Below are 25804 nucleotides of genomic sequence, written 5' to 3' on the forward strand. Positions count from 1 at the left end.
TTCGAAGCACCAGTCCCTGATATGAAGTAAGAGCTGGATAAGCTATGGGAAACAGAAGTGGAATTACAAACAACAAGGTTGGGATTATTTAGAAAAAGTCAAAACATTAAAAGCAGGAAGGAAAAAAATAAGCTGAGTTAAAAAATAAATGAGTAATAGTCAAGGAGTGAACACAAGTGACAGTAATATCTGCTTCATCCCTTTGGCCTAGATTATCCCCTCCCACAGTGCAATATATGGCTATGGCTACACAGCAGCCTTATTTTGGAATAAGGTATTCTGGAAGAGATCATCCAGAATAGGTTATTTTGAAATAGTGTGTCTACATACAAAATGTGTTTTGAAATAGTGCTTAGCTACTACATAGCATGTGTTGACATAGCACGTCCACATTGATTGGATGCCGAATTGCATTTAAGGCCACCTGGAACCAGTTCCGGCAGGACATCAGGTCAGTAGTTACCTCTCGTGGCTGCTGCTTGAGGCTATATGAGGCTCGTGTTTCAAGGGACACCCCTGGACAGCTGTTTCTCAGGTTTCCCTGCTTGCTCGCCTACCTCTCTCAGGGACAGCAAAGCATTTTCTCTTCTTGCTCTGGCTACCCTGACTCAGGACCCCAGCTCTCTCTGCTATGGAGCAGGAGCTGACTCTGGCAAGTCTTCATCTCTTGGAGCTTTTGCTGCAAGTCATGCAGCACTTTCTGCAGGCTGCCTCCCGGCTCTGCAGGAACCCAACCTCCAGGGCTTCTTGGAGACCCTCCTTGGCTATGTGGGAGAGTGGCTACAGAACCTGGATGCTGCCCGCCGGGGTCTGGGCACCATGCCCTGCTGCATCTGGCATCTGGACACCAGTGCAAACTGGGTGGGACCACATTGTTCTGGAGTGCTGGGGAGACCAACAATGGCTCCAGAACTTCAGAATGAAGAAGGGCATCTTACTCAAGCTGTGCGAGTGGCTTGCCCCTGCCCTGAGGCGATGGGATATAAACATGAGGCCCACCATTCCCCTCTAGAAATGTGTCGCCATTGCCCTCTGGAAACTCTCCACACCGGACAGCTACTGAGCCATGGGGAACCAGTTCAGCATGGGGAGATGGACTGTTGGGGACATGCTTATGCAAGTATGGAATTCTTGGGCTACTGTCCCAGGAGAGGGATGGAAGGAGGGAATGGGCTTCCCTCAGGAAAGGGGGCAGAGGGTGAAGGTGGTGCAAGTCGCCTTCCCAGGAGGGTTTGTTCTGTCCTGCCTATACATCTCTATCCATCCCCCAGACCACCGGGCATCAATGTACATTAACCACAAGGGATACTTTTCAGTGGTCCTGCAGGCTGACTGACCACTGGGGCCAGTTTACAGACATAAATGTTGGGTGGTCGGAGAAAGCACACAATGCACATGTTTTCAGGAACTCTAGCATCTGACAGAAGCTGCAAGCCAGAACTTTCTTCCCTAAATGCCACATCAGGGTCGGGGATGTGGACATGGCCATATGCCTGGAGGGGTATGTGGCCTATCCCCTACAGCCATGACTCATGAAGCCCAACATAAGAACATAAGAATGTCCATACTGGGTCAGACCAAAAAGGCCATCCAGCCCAGTACCCTGTCTGCAGACAGGGTCCAATGCCAGGAGACCCTGAGGGAGTGAATTGAACAGGTAATGATCAAGCGATCTCTCTCATACCATCCATCTCAATCCTCTGACAAACAGAGGCTAGGGACACCATTCCTTATCCATACCGGTTATTGGCCATTAATGGACTTAACCTCCATGAATTTATCTAGTTTTCTTTTAAACCCTGTTATAGTCCTAGCCTTCACAACATCCTCAGGCAAGGAGTTCCACAGATTGACTATGAGCTGTGTGAAGAAGAACTTCCTTTTATTTGTTTTTAACCTGCTGCCAATTAGTTTCATTTGGTGTCTGCTAGTTTTTATATTATTGGAACAAGTAAATAACTTTTTCTTATTCACTTTCTCCACACCACTCATGATTTTATAAACCTCTATCATATCCTCCTCTCCTCTATTCCAAGCAGAAAAGTCCTAGTCTCTTTAATCTCTCCTCATATGGGCCCTGTTCCAAACCCCTAATCATTTTAGTTGCCCTTCTCTGAACCTTTTCTAATGCTAGTATATCTTTTTTGATATGAGGAGACCATATCTGTACACAGTCTTCCAGATGTGGGCATACCATGGATTTATATAAGGGCAATAAGATATTCTCCGTCTTATTCTCTATCCCTTTTTAAATGATTCCTAACATCCTGTTTGCTTTTTTGACTGCTGCTGCACACTGCATGGATGTCTTCAGAGAACTATCCACGATGACTCCAAGATCTCTTTCCTGATTAGTTGTAGCTAAATTAGCCCCTATCATATTATATGTATAGTTGGGGTTATTTTTTCCAGCGTGCATTACTTTACATTTATCCACATTAAATTTCATTTGCCATTTTGTTGCCCAATCACTTAGTTTTGTGAGATCTTTTTGAAGTTCTTCACAGTCTACTTTGGTCTTAACTACCTTGAGCACTTTAGTATCGTTTACAAACTTTGCCACCTCACTATTTACCCCTTTTTCCAGATCATTTATGAATAAGTTGAATAGGATTGGTCCTAGGACTAATCCTGGGGAACACCACTAGATACCCCTCTCCGTTCTGAAAATTAAACATTTATTTCTACCCTTTGTTTCTTGTCTTTTAACTAGTTCTCAGTTCATGAAAGAATCTTCCCTCTTATCCCATGACAACTTAATTTACGTAAGAGCCTTTGGTGAGGGACCTTGTCAAAGGCTTTGTGGAAAACTAAGTACACTATATCCACTGGATCCCCCTTGTCCATAGTTTGTTGACCCCTTTAAAGAACTCTAGTCAATTAGTGAGACATGATTTCCCTTTACAGAAACCATGTTGACTTTTGCCCAACAAATTATGTTCTCATCAGCTAATAAACCCTCCTGTTAGTCTTTAAAGTGCTACATAGTCCTGTTTTTTTTCAGCTACACCAGACTAACACGGCTACATTTCTATCACTGTTCTTCTATGTGTCTGACAATTTTATTTTTTACTATTGTTTCAACTAATTTGCCCTGTACTGACGTTAGACTTACCAATCTGTAATTGCTGGGATCGCCTTTAGAGCCCCTTTTTAAATATTGGCATAACATTAGCTATCATCCAGTTGTTGGGTACAGAAGGATAGGTTACAAACCATAGTTAATAGTTCTGCAATTTCACATTTGAATTCTTTAAGAACTCTTGGGTGAATGCCATCTGGTCCAAGTGACATGTTACTGTTAAGTTTATCAATTATTTCCAAAACCTCCTCTAATGACGTTTCAATCTGTGACAAGTCCTCAGATTTGTCACGTACAAAGGACGGGTCAGGCTTAGGGATCTCCCTAACATCCTCAGCCGTGAAGACCAAAGCAAAGAATTTTTTTAGTTTCTCTGCAATGATTTTATCATCTTTAAGTGCTTCTTTTATGTCTTGATCATCTAGGAGCCCCTCTGACTGTTTAGCAGTCTTCCTGCTTCTGATGTACTTAAAACACATTTTATTATTATCATTTCAGTTTTTGGCTAGCTGTTCTTCAAACTTCTTTTTAGCTTTTCTTATTACATTTTTACACTTAATTTGGCAGTGTTTATGCTCCTTTCTATTTACCTCATTAGGATATGACTTCCACTTTTAAAAAGATGTCTTTTTATCTCTTACTGCTTCTTTTAAATGGTTGTTAAGCCACAGTGGCTCTTGTTTAGTTCTTACTGTGTTTTTTAAATTGGGCCTCTATTATGGAGTCTTTGAAAAGTGTCCATGCAGCTTGCAGGAATTTTACTTAGTCACTCCATCTTTTAATTTCTGTTTAACCAACCTCCTCATTTTTGCATAGTTCCCCTTTTTTAAATTAAATGCCATAGTGTTGGGCTGCTGAGGTGTTCTTCCCACCACAGGAATGTTAAATGTTATTATATTATGGTCACTATTCCCATGTGGTCCTGTTATAGTGACCTCTTGGACCAGATCCTGTGTGCCACTCAGGACTAAATCGAGAATTGCATCTCCCTTGTGAGTTCCTGTACCAGATGCTCCAAGAAGCAGTCATTTAAGGTATCAAGAAATTTTGTCTCTGCATCTCATCCTGAGGTGACATGTACCCAGTCAATACGGGGATAGTTGAAATCCCCCAACTGTTATTGAGTTCTTTATTTTGATAGCCTCTCTAATCTCCCTTAGCATTTCATAGTCACTATTACTATCCTGGTCAGGAGGTCGATAATAGATCCCTACTGTTATATTCTTGTTAGATCAGGGAATTACTATCCAGAGCAATTCTATAGAGCATGTTGATTCAGTTGGGATTTTTACTTCATTTGATTCTAAATTTTCTTTCGCATATAGTGCCAATCTCCCACCCGCATGACCTGTTCTGTCCTTCCGATATATTTTGTACCCAGAATGATTGTGTCCTATTGATTGTCCTGACTCCACCAGGTTTCTGCGATGCCTATAATATCAGTATCCTCCTTTAACACGAGGCACTCTAGTTCACCCATCTTATTTTATAAACTTCTAGCATTTGTGTACAAGCACTTTAAAAACTTATCACTGTTTATTTGTCTGCCCTTTTCCGATGTGTCAGATTCTTTTTTATGTGAATGTTTTTTGTCTGATCTGGCCCATACTTTATCCTCTTCCATCCTCTTCTCCTGACTAAAACCTAGAGAATCTCTATCAATAGACTCTGTTCTAAGGGACGACTCAGTCTGATCCACGTGCTCCTCCTCACTAGTCAGCTTTTCCACATCTCTTAGTTTAAAAACTGCTCTGTGACCTTTTTAATGTTAAGCGCCAGCAGTCTGGATCCACTTTGGTTTAGGTGGAGCCTATCCTTCCTCTATAGGCTTCCCCTATCCCAAAAGTTTCACCAGTTCCTTATAAAGCTAAACCCTCCTCCCTACACCATCATCTCATCCACGCATTGAGACTCTGAAGCTGCGGGAGGAGGCAGCAAGCTCTGCAGCAGGATGTGCATATCATCATTGCACAGGGAGCATTCTGTGCAAGCAGGTCCTGCTAGCTCTCCCATTGTAGCTGCAGGTCCTCCTCCACCCAGCAGTCGATGGTCCTGTGCAAGGCTCGCAATGCCGGCAAGTGCTGTTGCTGGTACTCGTCCATTGGACGTGTGTGCTTGAGGAAGCCTCGGGAGTGGGAGGATATCCTGGGTGGTGTAGGCCTCACTCCACTTGCAGCTGGTCCGGCTGTGGAGAAAAAAGAAGGATGGTCAGTCATCCCAGGGGACATAGTGCCTGAAGTCCAGCCCCTCTCTGCAAGCCAAAAATGACAGTTCTCAGCACTGTCACAGCCGATGTGCTTGGAGCCAGGCCATGTGCACTATGGCCAGTGGCTCCTGATATCCCCGGGGTTGGGGACTGCCCCGAGACTGTGGTCATGCCCATGTGCCATGTGCGGGAGTGCTCAGTGTGTTTGTGAGTGTGTGTGGGGGGATAGGAATGTCCCTTGCCTCCTTCTAGAGGGGGCATGTGCAGGGAGTGGGCTTGTGGAGGGAGAGTGTTCTTCCCTGGAGTCAGGAGCATGGCAAGTCTCTCCAAAAACCCTGTGGCCAATAGCCCAAAGCTCATGTGTCGCAGCCTGCTGGGGCCACGTGCCCAGGAGTGGTACGACACATGCTCCCATGTGCCCAGGTTGCTGTGTGATCTGTGGCCAGCAAGGGCCAAGCGTGGCGCGCCTAGTTCTCTCCCCTCTCCTCCCCCCGCCGCATGACGGGAAAGTGATGGCACTCACACAATGTTCTTTCCCCAGCCTCAAACGATGCCTGGGAGATGGCTTCAGGGGGGACTTGGGGCTGCTGGTTCAGATCAGTGGTCAGGCTGGCCTTGTCCAGGTCCTGAGCTGCCGCCTCCTCCTCACTGGCGTCTCCACCCTGGAGTCTATAACTTTGGAGGGAATGGACTACCCTGCCTCACAGGGTGTGGTCCAGCTCATTATAATATGGGGAGATATGAGGCATAAGCCTGGCAGAGCTCCTTGACCTTCATTCACACCTGTTCTTGGGTGCGGATGTGGCCTTTGCTCTGCAGGCTGTCTGCCATGCAACCATAGGCATCCACATTCCTGCATCTGATGCAGAGATCCTGGAGGTTTGTCTCATCCCCCCAAACCTCAATAAGGTCCAGGACCTCTGCACCAGACCAGGAAGATGCATATCGCTTGCGGTCCCTGGCAGGTTCCTGGGAGCTGGCTGAATGCTCCCGGGGAGCAGTGGAGGGCTGACTGGCACCATCTGGCTGGCTCATCTTGGGCCAAAATGGAGTCAGGTGCAGCTGCAGGTTTGATGAAGTAGGGATGGTGCTAAAGAGCTAGCAGGACATTGCATCAGTGCAGACTTGGGTTCCTCCCTCTTTGCAGAAAGGGAAGGAGCACTTAAACGAAAGGTATTTATTTTGTTGACTCCAGAGAGAATAAGCTCAATGTATAATACCCTTAGTATAAAAGTTGTGTGTATAACTAGTTTTTCAATTAATTAGCTTTTGCACACACAAAAAGAGATAAAATAGTGTTGAATTGAAACATTATGGAAAAATAATTTGAGGTTGAGGTAAAATATTTTGTTTCAGCTTTTAAAATATTTTAATCTTGGTAAATGAAAGTGAAGTAAATTCCAATAACTTTTTCATTTTTAAAATGAAGCCTTTGTTTTGAAAATGTTTAAACTGAACATTGTGCACCTAAGAGAGCCTGCTGGGGCCTTTGTAAATTAAGGCAGCCTCTCAAAGCTGCTCACTCAGCTCAGAAACTCAGGAGCACAAGGTGCAGTGGCACCACTGCTGACACAATCTTTCTACTAGCCCCACATCTCAAGGCTTGAGAGGGGTTCTCAGGAATCAATATTATATTTATTTTATTTGGGGCCTCTGGCTTGACACTGGGCTCTTAATGCCCCTTTTCATCACTCCTTCATTTTACCCATAGTATAGCAGTTGTCATGGAAATGAGGATCTCACCTCAAGAATGTTTAGATCTGGAGTTTTGAGCTTGTCTCTAATATTTTTAACATTCAACTTATGAACCTTTTTAATTATTTCTCTGAGCCTAGCCTCATGTTTTGAGCTATGCAAAATAGAAAATGCCTCTGTGAAACCTGTGAATGGAAGGAGGTACAGTATCAAACTTAGTAGAGAAAACCATTTCCCCCTTTCAGGATTAAAAGTGTGAAGACTCACTTGTTATAAGTGTTACAAATCAATGCCTGAGCCCAGGAATTAAAAACCTGGTATTTAGTCTGTTTCCATATTCTATTTGGCTCTTAGTGCTCAGTGTCACATTTTATATGGATTTTTTTATTATTGATTGAAAAATAAAACTAAAAGCCTGAGTTGCAGCATCATAATACAAGAGATCTGATTATAGCTGAACTAAAGGCTCTTTTGCTACAAAGATTTTAACAAGGGAAAATATGAGGAGTCAAATGGTTTCTCTGACCCCTACCAGGAATATACATGCACTAATGACTACATTCAGGATGGTCACAGACCTTGCACACATACAAGAAATAGCAGATTATTAAAGAACTACCTAGGTAGAAGGAGACTGGAGACTCAGTTAAAGGCAATTTATCCTATAAAGAGACTTTAAGCAGTGCATCAGAAGAAGAGTGGGGAAAACATCAAAAGGAGTAGAGAAGGGAAGTCAAATAGTACCGTCCCTTCCAGAAATCTAAACATTATTGTTTGTGATTGGGAAAAGTGATCCTGATCATATTTTAATTCCATATCCTTTAATTATTAGCAACTTTTATTATTATCATTTGGATATTGCTGCTATACACTGTAAGGAAACTGTCCTTATGTGATAGAAATGTAGCCGTGTTAGTCTGGGGTAGTTGAAGCAAAATGCAGGACAATGTAGCACTTTAAAGACTAACAAGATGGTTTATTAGATGATGAGCTTTCGTGGGCCAGACCCACTTCCTCAGATCAATCTCAGATCTGGCCCACGAAAGCTCATCATCTAATAAACCATCTTGTTAGTCTTTAAAGTGCTACATTGTCCTGCATTGTCCTTATGTGAGTATTGCAATTCTAGTTTTCCTCACCTTTCAGTAACAGATGCATTGAAGAGAAGAAACATTATCAACAGCTGTCAGATAGTTTTGGCTGATTCTTGATGAAAACACCATAATCGAAAGAGCAGAAAAGTTCAATGAAACTCTTACTAGATTTTCGATATGAAAATATTTCTGGGCATCAGATGTTATAACTACACCTTCTCCAAAATTACACATGAATTTCTCTCTAGGAAGATGTGAGGTAGCAAGCTAGCAACCTACTCTGCATATCAAACAGAGAAACCTCATTGCCTTTGCCATTCTTATCGACAAACTAGAAGATTTACCCAGCATTACTCAGCTCCTTCAGGGCAGGGGGCTATGGGTTTGGGGGGTGCAGGAGTCAGGGTAGAAGCTTGGGAATGTGGGGGGCTCAGGACAGGGGACTGGGATGTGAGGAGTGCAGGAGTCAGGGTGGGGGGCACAGGGCAGGAGGATGCATGATTCAGGGCAGGGGGGTCTCTCAGGCCTGGGGACTCAGGGCAGGGGGTTGGGAGGTCAGGGCAGGCTTACTGAGGCCACCCATGGGGGTGAGGGTGATGCAGCTGTGATGGTGACACCTTCCTGGGGGCTGGGGCTGCTCAGTCCTTGCAGCTTGCGGCTCCTCATGGGACAGGGGGCTCCTTGAGGGTAGGAAGAGGCCAGGGCTGGACTACCCCCTGGCTGGGGCTGCTAGAAGGAGAGAGGTGTCCGAGATAGAACATCAGAAATGGCTGCCCGTCGCAGGGAGCCATAGCCTGTAATACCTCTGAGGCTGGTATAGGGGGCTCTGTCTGTGAGGTGGAGTGTTTTCCAAATAAGGGCATATAAATTAATAATCTTCCCCTGCTCGCTCCACCCATTGCAGTAAAAGATCAGCCAATGCGCTGACTGGTGCTCAGGCCTGCTATTCCACCCACTGCAGCAAAAACCAACCTATGGGGTGATAAGTTCACAGGCAATAAAACAGGAAGGCAGCCCCTCACTCACTGGGGATTCGCATTGAGTGAACGCCTGGCCTGATCACCCAGACGCCTTGCACCCCCCGCTCTCGAGTCTTACTGAGCGTACTCCGAGTTGGTCAACCCGAGTGGAGACAGTTTATGAGCATGCGACCGGTACTTGTGTTCCTGCTGTCTCCAGAACTGGTATAGCCCCCCCGCCCCCCGCCATCATCCCTATCCTAATTGATTTTTTAGTTGTCCTTATTGCTTGTCAAGTGACAGTGGCTAAAAAGTTACTAAGTTAGTTTATAAATAGTTGTGGTTTAGGTTTTTTACTGTTTCCTTATATAAAGTTGTGTAAATAATCAGCCCTATGGATAATACCAGTGTTAATTCAACTGTTCCTAACTCCTCGGCAGTTATTGGGAATTATTGTGATTTAGAAAAGCCTCAGGGAATTGTTTTGTGTTGTCTGGCAATCTGTTTAATTTTTGTTCTGATGATTGTCTGGCGTCATCAAAATAAAATCAGTTTGTGCTTTTTGAAACCCCCAGTTGTGGTCTCATCCTTTCCGGCATCCCTTCGAACCTCGTGTATTACGGGGACTGACAAGAGGGAGTCACTTACTTGGGCCAGTGGCCAGCAATATTAAGAGATGCATCCCCAGCTGGCCACCTCTTCCTGATGTGGCTCCCCCCTGTGGTCACTGTCCCCTGTGGTCATTGTGGAGCATAACTGCCCCTCCTATCAGCCCCTCCCGTTCCATGTTATGGAAAACAATCAAATTCCAGGCACAGAATCCTGACCTTGCTTTATGTTAGGATAAGAGGAAGCTGCATACCGAGTCTGGTTAGCCTAGCTCTTATCGTTTACAAGGGATTCTTGAACAAATGGATTCATGGATGGATGGACTCATGGACAGAGAGACAGATGCACAAACTCACTCTATATAGATATACAATGTTGTATTTTGTCATATTCTAAAAGAGAATGATAACATTAGTTGCTATAAAATAAAATGAAAATATATTAAAACAGGGTTTAAAGAAGTAAATATCTATTTTATAATGCTTCTACAACACATTTCATGTAAAGAAATAGACCTACTGTCCTCCATTTTTGTTCTTCTCTTTAGTTTACTGTCTCTCTCTATTCTGAATCATACTCAGGGCTCGTCTAGGCTATGCTGAAGTTTGGAAAGAGGATATGCAAATTCTGTGGGAATTTGCATATTATTGTCCAATCTCTTTCGAAAGCAGAGCATCAGTAAGCAGAGCTTTCTAAACTGAAAGTAGTCAGGATGCGGTTTTATCAGCACCCCTCCCTTTTTCGAAAAGCTGTGTAAACCTTATTTTTTGAAGAACAGCTTTTCGAAAGGGGGAGGGAGATTACTGAAAAAACCGTCCCCCAACTACTATAAAACAGAGCTTTAGAAAGTGAGATCGAAAGAAGATATGCAAATTCCCACTGAATTTGCATATCCTTTTTTCGAAACTTCAGCATAGTCTAGACATAGCCTCTGTGTTTGCTTTGTGTCCAGTTACATTTTCCCCCTTGCTTCCTAAATATCACCCTCCACTTATTGCCATACACCCTTTCTTCCTCTTATTCCTTGGCCCTTACCGTATTTTCTGGCGTATAAGGCGACCGGCCGTATAAGACGACCCCCTAATTTTTTAGTTAAAAGATAGGGTTTCGTCTTATACCCCAGCGCCCCTCTGCCTCCTTTGCTCCCGGTGTCCCTGGTCTGCTGGAGACGGTCCCCAGCAGACCAAAGGCACCGGGAGCAAAGCCGCAGCAGCGGCGGGGTCCCGCGTCTCTGAGGCTTTGCCAGAGCAAAGCCTCAGAAGCGCGGCACCCCGCCGCCACTTCGGCTTTGCTCCCGGTACCTCTGGTCTGCTGGGGACCGTCTCCAGCAGACCAGGGACACCGAGAGCAAAGCCTCTGAGGATGCCCCGGCAGCGGGACAGTCCCAGCGCGCCTGGGCTGCCCTGCTGCCGGAGCCCCTCCGCAGCTTTGCAAAGCCTCGGGGGAAGCCGGTGGCGGGGCACCCCAGGCACGCCTGAGCTGCCCCGCCGCCGGAGTCCCTCCGCGGCTTTGCAAAGCCGCATACCCAGAGTATAAGACGACCCCAGATTTTGGGGGGATGTTTTTTAACATTAAAAGTCGTCTTATATGCCGGAAAATACGGTAATTTCTCTTTGGTCTTTTCCTTGTCTTCCTTTTCTTTTCCTTGTTCTTCTCCTTCCCATGTTCTCAGTCCTTTTTTTCCCAGCTTCACTTGCTCCTCTTCCTCCCCTGACCTCCATCAATTCCTAGACTGATTCAGCAAATGCCCTTTGTAGCTTCTCATATCTGACACCATAAGAAATGGCAGCAATACAAATAACACTTGTCTTCCTCAGAATGGCCCAAGAATCTGTATCTCACTGGATTTCACTGTGCATCTCACAGAAGCACAGTGATCCCTAGCATGATAGTAAAAGCATTATTGGCTCAGTAAGGAGTTTACCACCTTCCTGGAAACTAACGCCACTCCCTGCATCAGAAACCTCTTGTGCAAGTAGCCTTGCTTAACTTATGAGACCTGATGGAATCAGAACATAAGGTTATATGGTAATGTTTTGTATATTAAATTTTATTTTTCTAAGTGATAGTATTTATGATCCTCTAAATATAAGAATGGAAAATGGAACCCAAGAAAGCCGAATAAAGCTCTCATCTCCAGAATCTGCTGAGTCAGGCATCACAAACCATGTTTACCATGATGTCTTTAGGACCCTCTTAGCATGTTATTCAGTTTTGCCTCTTTTCATACTCTAGAAAATATTGAAATGCAAAAATTATCATAATGACTAGGTGATTTATTCTATGCCAGATAATACCTGGAGATAATGTTTTTGTCTGTGGATAAGCTGTTCGTAGCATTGTTTTATAAACATTTCAATGAATGAGGCTTTAAAGGCTTGTTAATTGCAATACATTAATCTTTTAAAACGTGTCTTCTGGTGATAGCTGAGTGAGGGGGGCTGATGGAGCAAAAATACTAACAGAAATTATTTTTATACATGATAGCATATGTGTTGGGTTTTTTTTGGCAGAATAATGAAGTTCAGATCTACCTGCAATATCATATTGAATAATTCCTTTGTTTAATTTTAGAAAATGCTTTAGGTAACTATCATTTTATTGTATTGAATTTACTAAAAAGGAAGATGAGTATAGATATGATTTTTTTTCACTTTACACTTGTGTTTATTATGAATGCCATTCTCCCAACATGGTAAGTGTATTGGTATGAAATAGAATTCCATTTGTGTTCAAAACTGTTATGAAGTAAAAGAAAAAGGATTAAGAATTTTAATCAAAATAGTAAACATTTTTTTAATAAAACATAACTGGTATGCAAGAATATGTTCTCTCAGTTTTTACTCCAATTCTGTAAACACATGTGCATTAACTTAACTTGAAGTATGTAAGATGTCCCATTGACTTCACTGGAAGTGAAGTAAAGTTTGTTCGCATGAGCAAAGTTAACCACATACATAAGGAATTGTAGGATCAGGGACTTACCGGTAGTTATAATATCCTCTAATGCTGCATGACTAAAGCCATACAAACCCTTCTACAGGTAGTTTTTTCATTTCAATAATCATTTGAAGAGAATAGTTTTTTCCTGTTTTTATTAAAAATAATATATTGGTTAGTGGAAAGTTTAATTCCAGAGTTCTTCAATTTTATGCTTAATTGCATGAAATATATGCAATTTTTGTGTCCTTTTCAGCAGATAAAACTTCTTTACATAGTTTTTAGGAGAAGTATGATATTTGTTCAAACCAGCAATTAGAGAAAATGACCACTAATAAATATTTCCAATTCTATGTCAAGGTATAACATCCTACCAGTTTGACTGTGGAAGATTGCTGGTGATGGGCAAAAGCTGAATATACAGTCAGACCACTTTAAACAAGAGATGGAGATGAGTGACACTCCGTATACAAGGAGGAAATGTGAGTTTGAGATTTGCCATCATGATGCTCATGACAGTCTGTTGTAATCATAGACATGTAGGTCTGGAAGGGACCTCAGGTCCAATCCCCTGCACTCAAGGCAGGACTAAGTAATAAGCAGATCATTCCTGATGGGTGATTGCCTAACCTTTTCTATGAAATGACCAGGAACAGAACTTCCAATGCTTAAGTATTTGGACAATTAGAAATGTTTTCCTAATGACCAACTTAAACTGCCCTTCCTGCGACTTAAGCCTATTGCTTCTTGAACTGTCCTCAAAGGTTAAGAAATATAATTTTTATCTTCCTTCTTGTAACAACTTTTAATATACTTGAACATTGGTATCATACTCCCCTCTCCATCTTTGCCGGACTAAACAAACCAAGGTTGTTTTTTTCCAATCATTCCTTATAGGTCTTGTTTTCCAGACCCTTAATAATTTTTTTTGCCTCTTCTCTGCACTTTCTCTGATTTTTCTACATCTTTCCTGAAATGTGATGCCCAGAACGGAGCACAGTATTCTGAGGGGGGAGGAGGGTCTTATGAACATGGAGTAAAATGAAGGAATTGCTTCTTATGTCTTGCTTATAGCATTCCTGCTAATGCATTCCAGAATGATGTTTGCTTATTTGTTACATTGTTGACAAATATTTAGCTTGTGATCCACTATCACCTCCTGCTCCCTTTCTTCAGTACTCACTCCTAGGCAGTCATTTCCCATTTTGTAGATGTACAATTTATAGTTCCTTCCCAAGTGGCATACTTTGCATTTTCCTGATTGAATTTCACCCTGTTTACTTTAGATCATTTCTCCAATTTGTCCAGATCATTTTGACTTTTAATCCAGTCCTTCAAAGCATTGCAAACCCTCTCAGTTTGGTGTTGTCCATAAGCTTTATAAATGTATTCTCCTATGAAATCAGATTACACACATATATATTTGACAACTGCAACATGTTTATATCTTATTTAGATTAGTCCTAACACAAAAGCATAATATTTAAGTTTTCTTTTTTCATATAGTGCAAGCCCTTTTTATAGAGGCATTTCAGGTAAACAATAAATATGTAAAATTATCTCTCTGTAGTGATAACCATTTCCCAAGACATACATGCATTTCTATGTTTGGAATCTTTTCAGTATTCAGTTTTGTTGTTTAGTAATTGTTAGTCTAAATTCTTCCAGATTTGAACATAGGATTGTATTGATAAGGAAATCAGCATAGAATCATAGAATACTAGAACTGGAAGGGACCTAAAGAGATCAAGTCCAGTCCCCTGCCCTCATGTCAGGATCAAACACCGTCTATATCATCCCTGATAGATGTCTGTCTAGCCTGATCTTAAATGTCTCCAGTGATGGAGATTCCACAACCTCCTTAGCATAAAGCACAGCATAATAGCTATCCTTCTGATTTACTTATAAGTGGTGAGATATCCTTAATAAAAGCACTAGAGCATGTACAAAAACACTGTAATTCAAATAATATCATTATCAAGCTGTCTAAAGTGCCTCATGACAATGAGTGCCAATTTCAGTGCAGCTACTCCCAGGGCTCCCTGCCCCCAGCTACCTAGCTCTGTGTGGGGCGGCAGCCAGGTTTGGGGGTCCTTGCCTCCCCCTGCCAGGCCCCACGCTTAGCCACAGTTGCTTCTGGGGCTTCCTGTCCCCATCCCCTGCAGGGCAGCAGTCTCTTCTGGGGCTCCCTATCTACATGTCACTGGCCCTGGAAGGCTGCTGCCTGCTAGATTGACTCCACTCCTAGCTGCTTTCAACCTCTATGGCCAGGGCTCTCTGGTCAGCAACATCTGTGGTCCTGCCGGAGAAGAGAGGTTCGACTTGTATATATTACTTTTACATACATATGTTTTTGTGTGCCAGCCCTTTATATAGCTTTCTCTTTGATGTGTGCAGTATATTTTTATTTGGCATATAAACTCTTTTATTGACAGTACCGGGAGCATCCCTACTGTTAGCTATGTATTATTTTGCCTATGTCATTTTCTGCCATGTTATGAGATGCTACCAGAAATGTTTTTCACTTTACTTTTGGGTATAATCTATTAATTGTGGGAAAAGACATCTCTTACTATAGCATTCATAAATTTAAACACAGTTAGTTAGTCCTACACAGTCAAATGTGGCAGGTTATTATTAGCAATAATGTATTTGTACTATGGAAGTGTCCAGAGGTCACAGTTGTGATTGGGGTCCTATTGTACTTTTGGCACCATCCAAACACATAGGGTACGTCTACACTACAGCGCTAGTTCGAACTAACTTAGTTCGAATTAGTTAATTCGAACTAAGCTAGTTCGAACTAACGCATCTAGAACTAAAAACTAGTTCGAACTAGCGTTTTGCTAGTTCGAACTAGTAAGTCCACATTGAGTGGACTCTGAACAGGGCTTAATGATGGCCGGAAGCAGTGCCGGCAGGGCATAAAAGGAGGACTTAGAGCATGGAGATGCTGTCTCAGGCTAGCCGAGGGCTGCGCTTAAAGGGTCCCGACCCCCACCCCGGACACACAGTTCTAAGGGGTGCCCCGCTTGCAAAGAAGTTCTGGCTTGGAGTGCCCTGAGTGCCCACACTGGGCACATCACACCACTCGGCCATCAGCCCGGCTGCACTTGCCGCAGGCTGCCATCTGGGGAGAGGGAGTAATTGGGGGGCTGCAGGAGAGCTTCCACCCCCAGAAGCCCGCAGAGCCAGCCCAGTCCTCCCCATCGGGGGCTCGTACCCCATTCCTCCCTCACCTCCTTCCACTTGCCCTTCCCTAGCCCCCCTTCTTATTGATGTACAAAATAAAGATAACGTTTCTTCCAACATTGACTCTGTCTTTATTGAACAAAACTGGGGGAGACTGGGAAAAGGAGGTGGGAGAGGGGAAGAGAAAGGCTGGGAGAGGGGAGGGCAACTAACATGATCAGGGGTTGGGAACAGGTCCCAGATGAAGAGAGGCTACAGAGACTGGGACTGTTCAGCTTAGAAAAGAGGAGACGGAGGGGGGACAGGATAGAGGTCTCTAAAAGCAGGGGTTGGGTGGAGAGGGTGCATTCATAAAAGTTCTTCCTGAGTTCCCATAAAGAAGGACTAGAGGACACCAAAGGAAAGGAATGGGTAGCAGGCTTGAAACTAGTAAGAGAAAGTTGTTGTTCTTGACAAAGCAAATAGTTAACCTGTGGAACTCCTTGCTGCAGGAGGCTGTGAAGGCTAGAACTAGAACAGAGTTGAAAGGGAAGTGAGATAAAGTGATGGAGGTTGGGTCCATGGAGTCCTATTAGCCAGAGGGTAGGAGTGGTATCCCTGCCCAAAGTTTGTGGAAGGCTGGAGAGGGATGGCACGAGACAAATGGCTTGGTCATTGTCTTCGGTCCATCCCCTCCAGGGTCCCTAGGGTTGGCCGCTGTTGGCAGACAGGCTACTGGGCTAGATGGACCTTTGGTCTGACCCAGTACGGCCATTGTAAGCTCAGGGCTCAGTGTCGGGGGTCTCAGTGGACCCCCTTGATTTTCATGCACACCTGGTCCTGGGTGGCCAGGCTGGCAGCTCTCCTGCCCTAGACGGCCACTTTCCTGTGCCTAGTGCGGAGATCGTGGACAAGGTCCACGATGTCCGCACTAGCCCAGGAAGGTGCCCGCCTCTTGCGGTCCAGGGCAAGCTCCTGGGAGCCGCCAGCCTGGTCCCGGCAAGAGGGGGTGGGCTGGGGGGCATCGGGTGGGTGGCTCTGTGCCGTGCCAGGTGCAGGGTCTGCTAGCTGGGTGCTGGCAGGCTTGCACCTGGCACGGGCACCGTAGCCAGCCCGTGCCCCTTTAAGGGGTCCGGGGCCGGGAGGGGGGCATAGAGTTTCCCTGGTGTTGGCCAGAGTGGCCACCAGGGAAACCTGGGGAGGGCTAGCCTCCCACTAGTTCGAACTAAAGGGCTACACAGCCCTTAGTTCGAACTAGCTAGTTCGAACTAGGCGTTAGTCCTCGTAAAATGAGGTTTACCTAGTTCGAACTAAGCGCTCCGCTAGTTCGATTCAAATTCGAACTAGCGGAGCGCTAGTGTAGCGCATAGGAAAGTTAGTTCGAACTAACGTCCGTTAGTTCGAACTAACTTTCTAGTGTAGACATACCCATAGGAAGTTATTTTCCCTCCCCTGAAAAGCTTTACTGTGAAATCCATAAACCTATCCTCAAGGGCAACAACCTACACAAAAAATGTAGAGTTATAAATACCACAAAGAGTGGTTCAGAGTTCCTTGGTAAACTTTATTTTTCTTGATCAATAAATTAAAAGCTTTAAACTTTCTACTATGTGACTTAAAAATAGGTTTTTGAAGGAAGCTGTAAATTGTACTAATTGTTAGAGAATCCAAGCAGCATCAGAAGTTTACAATCTAAAATTTCAAACAAGATGTTGTTTTCTTTTAGTTGACTTTCTTGTGAGACTGAGATTTAGTTTTGTGCCCCCTTCCCATTCAATTTTTCAATCTTATTCACAGAAATTGAACATTTTAATTTTATTGCTGCAGTAGATTTTCTCGAATATGTTGTTTTGAGCTCTTTCAATATTTTTTCACACTCCGCCAGTTCCCCAATACTAAATGGTGAAGGAAGCACATCACAGCAACAGTGAGCCCTTCATTATGTAGAATACTGAAAAGTTCAAAATAATTCCATGCACTATAATGATCCTGTGAACACTGGTGACAATGAATATGTACACTTTGCACTACAACAAATATTGGTATTAGGACAGAAAACAATTGTCATAGAATCATAGAGCTGGAAGAGACCTCAGGAGGTCTTCAAGTCTACCCCCCGTACCCAAAGCAGGACCAATCCCAACTAACTCATTCCAGCCAGGATTGTGACAATTCTTGTGACAAACTTCATAAAACACTTAACCCATTCCTGTTACTGTCTTCAGTTTGTAAACAGACGTCTTCAGTTGAATGCAAAGTTATCTCTACCTAAATATTTTTTAATTATTAGCTCTCACAACTCTAATCCCTGAACCAGAGCCCTTGGTTTATGTTCCACTCTGGAACATTGTATTAAACTATTAGCCACGGGTGCATGCATGCTGCCCTTTTGGTTAAATGTTTAGAGGACCCTTCCATTTGGATAGAAAGTTCCAGCTGTTTATTCTGAAAGGAATAAGGGGAGACTCTCAGGGCATGGTCGATGCAGCCTTATTGAAATGCAGACTTATTGTGCAGTCCTATGTGTCAGCTATTGTTGTGGCATAACTAACACCACTACTTCCATGGTCACTGCACTGTTTGAACCCATTGCTTTATACAAAAGCAAACAGGAAAGGTTTAATGAACTCTTCGGGCCTCAAACAGCCTTGCCATGCTACACCTACAGCAAGTGTGAGGCTTTGAGAGAGGGATTAAAAAGAGCAAGCACAGCACAGTAGAGGGATGACTAAGAAGGAGATCAGTTTGTATGCTGTGAGAGGTAGGGTAAGGAATAACCTGAAAGACTGCTGCCTTCCAGAGCCTCTCTGCAGCAAGGTGAACATGTTATGGTACTACTGTTTGATTTGTCACCATTTACCTAGTTATTGGTGCTGAATAAACCTGCTGCAGGAGGTGCACTCTCAAAGATCTTTCATTTCCTTACATATGTGGAGGGGTCTGGCCATGGTCTGACTCAAGTGTAGAAGTGGCTGTGTCACAAACATCCTATTTAATTATGGACAATTTAAAATAAAACCCTTTAGCAAGTGGGTGTTGGAATTACAATTTTTTACAAAAAATAAGCTAGAAATCCTGAATTTAAAACAATTAAGTTATTTTGTAATATGCTTTTAGTACCATAAAACTCCACCATAATTATAATTAAGGAAGCAAGGGCATTCTTATTGTTCAAAGAAGAGTAGACATTTCAGAAAATATGTTGTGGAAACATACTTCATGCCAAAGGAAAACAGCCAAATATATTTTGAACAGTGTACCTGCAATTGAATCCAGCTCTATTTGCCTCTGGGACATAATTTTGCATGCGTTGCTCAGTGAAACAATCCTATTTGTTTCAATGGGGCTACTCTTGTGTGCAAGAAGCAGGATTGGAACAGCTGTGAGTCTGTCCTTCAGTCATGTTGTTTGTTTACAATCTGCTTAAAGTTTCACCAATGACATTCTTAATGTCTTATTGCTATACCCTTAAGACTTTGGTCCGCTTAGGCTACGTCTGGACTGCAGGCTTCTTTTGGAAGAAGCTTTTCTGGAAGAGATCTTCCAGAAAAACTTCTTTAGAAAGAGAGCATCCACACAGCAAAAGTGCATCAAAAAAGGTATGTTTTTTTTTTTTTTTTTGAAAGATAGCATCCACGTTCACTGGACACTGTCTCGCATTTAAGTTGTGATTACTATAGACAGAATGGCCAGTAGGGCACCTGTGCTTTTTCCTGGATGCCCCTTCTTTCAAAAGAAACCCAAACCCTCTTACCCTCTCCCACATGCCTTTTTCTGAAAGAGCTCTTTTTCCTTGTAGAAAGAGGTTTACCCCGTCAGAAAACCCCCTGCATTCTTTCAACTTTCTGTTGAAAGAACCTAATTGTAGTGTGGACATAAGTGTACTTATTCCAGAAAAAGGGCGATTTTTCTGGAAAATCTCTGCAGTATAGACATACCCACATTCTAACCCTTTATAGGGCTAAGCGTAACCCTATTCTTAATGTGCAATAATATACAAATATTTGGTACCACTAGTAGCCATAACAACAGCACCACAAAGCCTGAAGAGAAGAACTCTGAGGACTCAAAGCATTAATCACATGGACATTCAACAATCAAGGCTCTGTAAGGAACTATGGAAAACACCTGATCCCATGAAATGTTGCTAGAGCTGTTGGTACTTTGCTTTTTGTGAGCACTAAAGCTGGGGGTATGTCTACACTACAAAGTTAATTCGAACTAACAGCTGTTAGTTCAAATTAACTTTCATAGGCACTACACAAACAAACCGCTAGTTTGAACTTAATTTGAACTAGCAGAGCGCTTAATTCGAACTAGGTAAACCTCATTCTACGAGGACTAATGCCTAGTTCGAATTAAGGGCTGTGTGGACACTTACTTTGAACTAGTGGGAGGTTAGCCCTTCCCAGCTTGCCCTGGTGGCCACTCTGGGCCAAACCAGGGAAACTCTTCTGCCCTCCCCCCCGGCCCCAGAGCCCTTAAAGGGCCACGGTCTGGCTACGGTGCCCGTGCCAGGTGCAAGCCTTCCAGCACCTAGCCAGCAGATCCTGAACCTGGCACGGCATGAGCCAGCTACCCGCTGCCACCCAGCCCTCCGCCTCTTCCCGGGACCAGGCTGGCGGCTCCCAGGAGCCTTCCTGGGGCCGCAAGAGGCGGGAGCCCACCTGGTCTAGTGCGGAGATCGTGGACCTCATCCAGGTTTGGGGGGAGGCCTCCAATGTCCACGACCTCCGCACTAGCCACAGGAAAGTGGCTGTCTAGGGCAGCATAGCTGCCAGCCTGGCCACCAAAGGCCACATGTGAACCCAGGAGCAGGTTTGCATGAAAATCAAGGTGGTCCAGTGAGACCCATGACACTTAGAACATAAGAACGGCCGTACTGGGTCAGATCAAAGGTCCATCTAGCCCAGTAGCCTGTCTGCCGACAGCGGCCAACACCAGCTACCCCAGAGGGGATGGACCGAAGACAACAACCAAGCCATTTGTCTCGTGCCATCCATCTCCAGCCTTCCACAAACAGAGGCCAGGACACCGTTCCTACCCCCTGGCTAATAGGACTCCATGGACCCACCCTCCATGACTTTATCTAACTTCTCTTTAAACTCTGTTATAGTTCTAGCCTTCACAGATTCCTGTGGCAAGGAGTTCCATAGGTTGGCTATTTAGTTTGTGAAGAAGAACTTTCTGTTATTAGTTTGAAGCCTGCTACACATTCATTTCATTTGGTGTCCTTTAGTCCTTCTATTATGGGAACTAATGAAGAACTTTTCTTTATGCACCCTCTCCACACCACTCATGATTTTATAGATCTCTATCATATCCCCCCTCAGTCTCCTCTTTTCTAAGCCAAAAAGTCCCAGTCTTTTTAGCCTCTCTTCATATGGGACCTGTTCCAAACCCCTAATCATTTTAGTTGCCCGTTTTTGAACCCTTTCCCAGGCCAAAACATCTCTTTTGAGGTGAGGAGACCACATCTGTACACAATACTGAAGATATGGTGTACCATAGTCTTATACTTCCCCTTCTCCTTCTTCCCCTGGCTTCCCCCTTCCAGCTCCCTCCTCCCAGGTTTCCCCCTCCCCTCTCCCACCCTCTCTCTTCCCCTCTCCTACCTCCTTTTCTCAGTGTCCTCAGAGGTTAATCCTCCTTCCCCCCCAGTTTTGTTAAATAAAGAGAGTTTCTATTTTTGAACACACGTGTCCTTTATTTTTTTACATCATGAAGGAGGAGTAGGGAGGGGTAAGTGGAAGGAGGTGAGAGAGGAATGGGGTATGAGCCCCCGATGGGGAGGACTGAGGTGGCTCTGTGGGCTCCTCGGGGTGGTAGCTCTCCTGCAGGGTCTCCTGAATCCTGACAGCCCCCCGATTGACCCTCCCCAGATGGCAGCCTGTGGCAAGTGCAGTCAGGCTAATGACCAAGTGCTGTGATGTGCTGAGTGTGGGCACTCAAGGCACTCCAAGACAGGACTACTTAGCTGTCCCTCATCGAGGTAGACAAGCAAGTGGGGAATCCTGAGAACTGTCTGTCCGGGGTGGGGGTCGGGTCCCTTTAAGCACAGCCCTCCGCTAGCCTGAGGCAGCAGCTCCACACTCTAAGTCCTAACCTGATGCCCTGCCGGCACCTGTTCTGGCCAGCCTTAACTTCGGGTCAGGGTCCACTCAATGTGGACATGCTAGTTCGAATTAGCAAAACGTTAATTTGAATTAATTTTTATGTCTAGATGCACTAGTTCGAGTTAGCTTAATTCGAATTAACTAATTCGAATTAAGTTAGTTTGAATTAGTGCTGTAGTGTAGACATACCCTGGGATTTTGAGAGACGCTAAGAGTTACACATTTGGCTCTCATTAAAAGTCACAGAGAGTTTAGGCACCTGACTCTCATAGGCGACTTTGAAATCCCATCCTGAATAAATAAGGATCATCATCATCATAAACTAGTCTGGCAGATGCATTTGTAGATAAGTCTATATTGTTAACTGTATTCATATAGCAGCATACTTCTGTTTGTTATGGAGAACTGCAACTACTGACTATTTCTAGAGAAATCAGTTCTCTAGCTCTGTAAAACTTTTTGTTCAGATATTGGAAAGTTATCCATTTTCTGTTTTTATTAGCTAATTATAATTGTGTGGTGGGATGTTAAGTAAATGATTTTTAATGTGGCTTGGTCAGTGTTTATGTGGTATTACAAAGTTTTATGAATAACTTAATTGGTTTCAATTGGTTTTAAAATATAAAACGGAGCAACGTAATAGAGAAGCGTGGGTTGGCTTGAAAGCCAGGAGACTAACAGGATGTTGTGTGCAATTTGTTCATTGTTTCGTTCTAAAACAAGATTCAGCTGATTTCCTTTGGAAATAGTCCTAGGAAGCAATACGATCAAATAGTCTTAAAGGACATTTCTTAATTAGACATACAAGACATCTGTTTTGAATTTAATCCATCTTGGTAATAAAGGATGCACGTATGATATTTTTCCTGTATATTGAACATTTTGTTCTTTTAGGATTTTTTTTTTAAGTTCCTCAGTAATGTAAATTCTAGATGCCACATTATCAATGCTGTTCTATTAAGGATCATCTACCCCTTCTCTTAACGACTTTTGCATCCCTCCTTGGCTTCCTTTTTTTTACTACTATCTCATATGCAAGCATCTTGTCTTTATTTTTTATCTTCAACCCAAGGTATTCCATCTAAACTCTGTCATGTGGCCAGCCCCCAGTTTTGTTCTACCAGTGATAGTTGCCTTGATCACTTTTCCCAAAATCAGCTTCTTTATGACTTGGAGGAAGTTCCCATTGCAATTAGTAAACCCAGCACTCTTTTAAAAACCTCTTTAAAGCCTACCTCTCTGTTGATGCCTAGAGATCATTACCATTTGGCATTGATACTAGGCTGGTAGCTAGTTGCGATTGTTTAAATATACAAATGTATACATGTTTTGTCACTTTGTTCTGAACCTCTGTTTGACTTTCTTCACTTGTGTCTTTCTTGAAAACCTATATTGCAAGCTCCCTGGACCAGGGCCTGTTTTTGTGCACATTTGTACAGTCCCTAGTTTCATGGGATCTTGATCTCTGACTGGGGCATTTCAGCATTACTGTAATATAAATCATCATGAATTAAATCCTTTCATTTCTTGGTATTGTCCCAACTTTGAGAGACGATGATGTCATGGCTTCATTATAATCAGCCAGATAGATGTCTGGCTATTTCTCACTACCTTCTGATTCAGCATATCCTTGTCATAAAGAAAGTTGAGTGACCTGCAATCTGTTACCTGCTCGAATGTAGGCATAGGTGGCGAGTTATATGGGCTCATGGTGTCCATGCTCCAGGAATATTCAGAGCCAGGGGCCCTGCTCCACCAATATTTGGAGCTGGGTCTCTCCCCCGGCCCTGCCTGGAGCGGGCCCCGGCCCCCACTTTCCATCTTCCCCTCCCCCGCGTGTCCTTCCCCCCTGGCCCCAGAGCATCCCTGTCAGAATGAAAGCTGTGCATGGCTCTCCCTTGCCTACTTGCCTGCTGCCTATGGCAACAAGAGACACTGGCGGCAGGCTGAGCACTCAGGAGAGGGAAGAGGTACTAGGGGCGGACTGGCCCGGCGGGACACCAGGAATTTCCCGGTGGGTGTCCTCTGAAGGGCCAACCAAAGGGCTGGCTGGCAGCTGCTGCAGGAGGAGGTGGATTATGATGGGGTGCCGCAGCCCCGCACTTTAAATTCCCTGGAGGGGGGAGTGCGTGTGTGGCATACTGAAATGCCACGCAACAGCTGAGAGGGGAGATACCCAGGTGTGGCATGACATCATAGCCCAGGACTTTAAAACTGTGCAACCCAGCTCCAGGCCCCACAAGTGGTCTGGAGTCCCGGAAGCAGCTGGGGCCCGATCACAGACTCCAGCGCTGCAAACTGGAAGGAAGAAGGTGGGGTGGGGAGGGGAGGGGAGGAGAGGAGAGGAGTGGAGTGGGGAGGGGGAAAATAGGGGGAAGGGGTGGGAGAGGAAGGGGCTTGTGCTGAGGGGAGGGGGGCAGGTCAGGAGAAGAAAGGGGAAGGTACCAAAGGATAGGGTGGAGGAGAGACAAATGCCAGGGGCCAAGTGCAGACAATGAGGAAAAGGGCAGGAGGGGAGGTGTCAGTGGGAGGGGAGACAGGATGATGCTGGGAGAGGAGAGGGTAAGGGAATTGGGGGCTAGAGGAGGGAAGGGAAGGTGCTGGGAGAAGGCTTGAAAGAAGGGGTGGGCATGAGGAAGGCGGGGATGGAGCAAGGCATGTGTGAGGGCACGGGCATGAGGGAAACAGAGGGCAGAGGGTGGTGAGGGGGTGGGCATCAGGGAAAAAGAGGGCAAAGGGGACAGGGGCAGTGAGGCAAGGGGGGGGCACCAGGAGGGTGCAGAGGTAAGGGAAGGTGCAGGTGGCAGGGGATTCTGGGGATGAAGCAGAAGGACAGACACCTGCAGGGGACGGACAAGCACAAGAGGAGAGAGGCAGGGCAGGTGTGTAGAAGAAGGTTTTAGGAGAGGGGATGAGGAGGGGTAGCTCACATGATCAGAGTGGGGCTACTGGAGGAGTGGGGACAGTGGGGAGAGAAGGGCTGGTGGAGGGGGGCAGGTCTCAGGAGGGCTGAGGGCAATGAGAAGGGCAGGAGTCCGAGTCAGGACAGCAGAGGAGGGTGAGGGGTTGGCGGGCAGCAGGCACCAGGGACATTAACACGGAGAAGCTATTTCTTCATTTAGAAATGTAGAATGATATTTGCAGATCGAGGAATTGCCAGCTTAATTTGGTGAGCGAAGTGAAGCAATTTCTAAAACAAAATGAAGGCTTCAATGACATGTTGTCAGAAGTTACAATTCTCCTGAACTTATTCTACGCAATTCTGACTACAACCTGCACTGCTGAGTGATCATTCAGTTGCTTGCACCGACTGAAAAATTATTTGCGAACGACAATGGGCCAAGAACATCTAAATCACTTGGCATTTCTGCATGTTCATAAGAACTCTACCTTTGAATTGGACATTGAAAATCTTCTGGATGACTTCATTTCAAGAACCAAACAATGATGAAAAGTGTTTGCTGCCTCCTAAAAAACATTGCAAAAGAAGGGGCTATATTTTTTTAATTTTAGAAAGTGTTTGCTTGTGGGGGTTATTGATCAAAGAGTGCTTGGTTGTTTCCATATTCAAAAGAATATAAATAACGTTGACATTCTTAGTTAAATAGTTTGTTCTTACGATAGTGATATTGTGCAATAAAGGGAATCTGTTAAACGCTTATGGTTTCTAGTCCATTTTTACATTATTTAATAAAATATATATCAGCTTACAGGGTGGGTGGGCAGGGGTGGCGTGACTAGACCCATTCTGGGCACCACCAAAAATTATACAAACTTGCCACCCATGGATGTAGGTAAGGCAGTGTGTAATGCTTCGCGGAGCATTTTGAGCATCTCAGAACATGTTACAAGTTAATACATGCGTATTTGAGCAAAAATAGCAGACAAATGTGCCCTCGTATACTAGGGGAAAGAAGTCAGAAAAGTAGAAT

General features: G+C 44.4%; 1 long non-coding RNA gene across 2 annotated transcripts in view; it reads left to right on the forward strand.

The window, feature by feature from the left end:
- LOC112546456 (uncharacterized) overlaps positions 1–25804 on the forward strand; it is a 138419-nt gene that overhangs the window by 90913 nt on the left and 21702 nt on the right. For both annotated transcript variants that reach the window (XR_012905796.1, XR_012905797.1), the window contains one exon: positions 12946–13067. This is a non-coding gene — a long non-coding RNA (uncharacterized LOC112546456). The remainder of the gene's footprint in view (positions 1–12945; positions 13068–25804) is intronic.

Source organism: Pelodiscus sinensis, chromosome 8 (genome assembly GCF_049634645.1).
Source record: "Pelodiscus sinensis isolate JC-2024 chromosome 8, ASM4963464v1, whole genome shotgun sequence".
In the NCBI taxonomy this organism is placed as follows: domain Eukaryota; kingdom Metazoa; phylum Chordata; order Testudines; family Trionychidae; genus Pelodiscus; species Pelodiscus sinensis.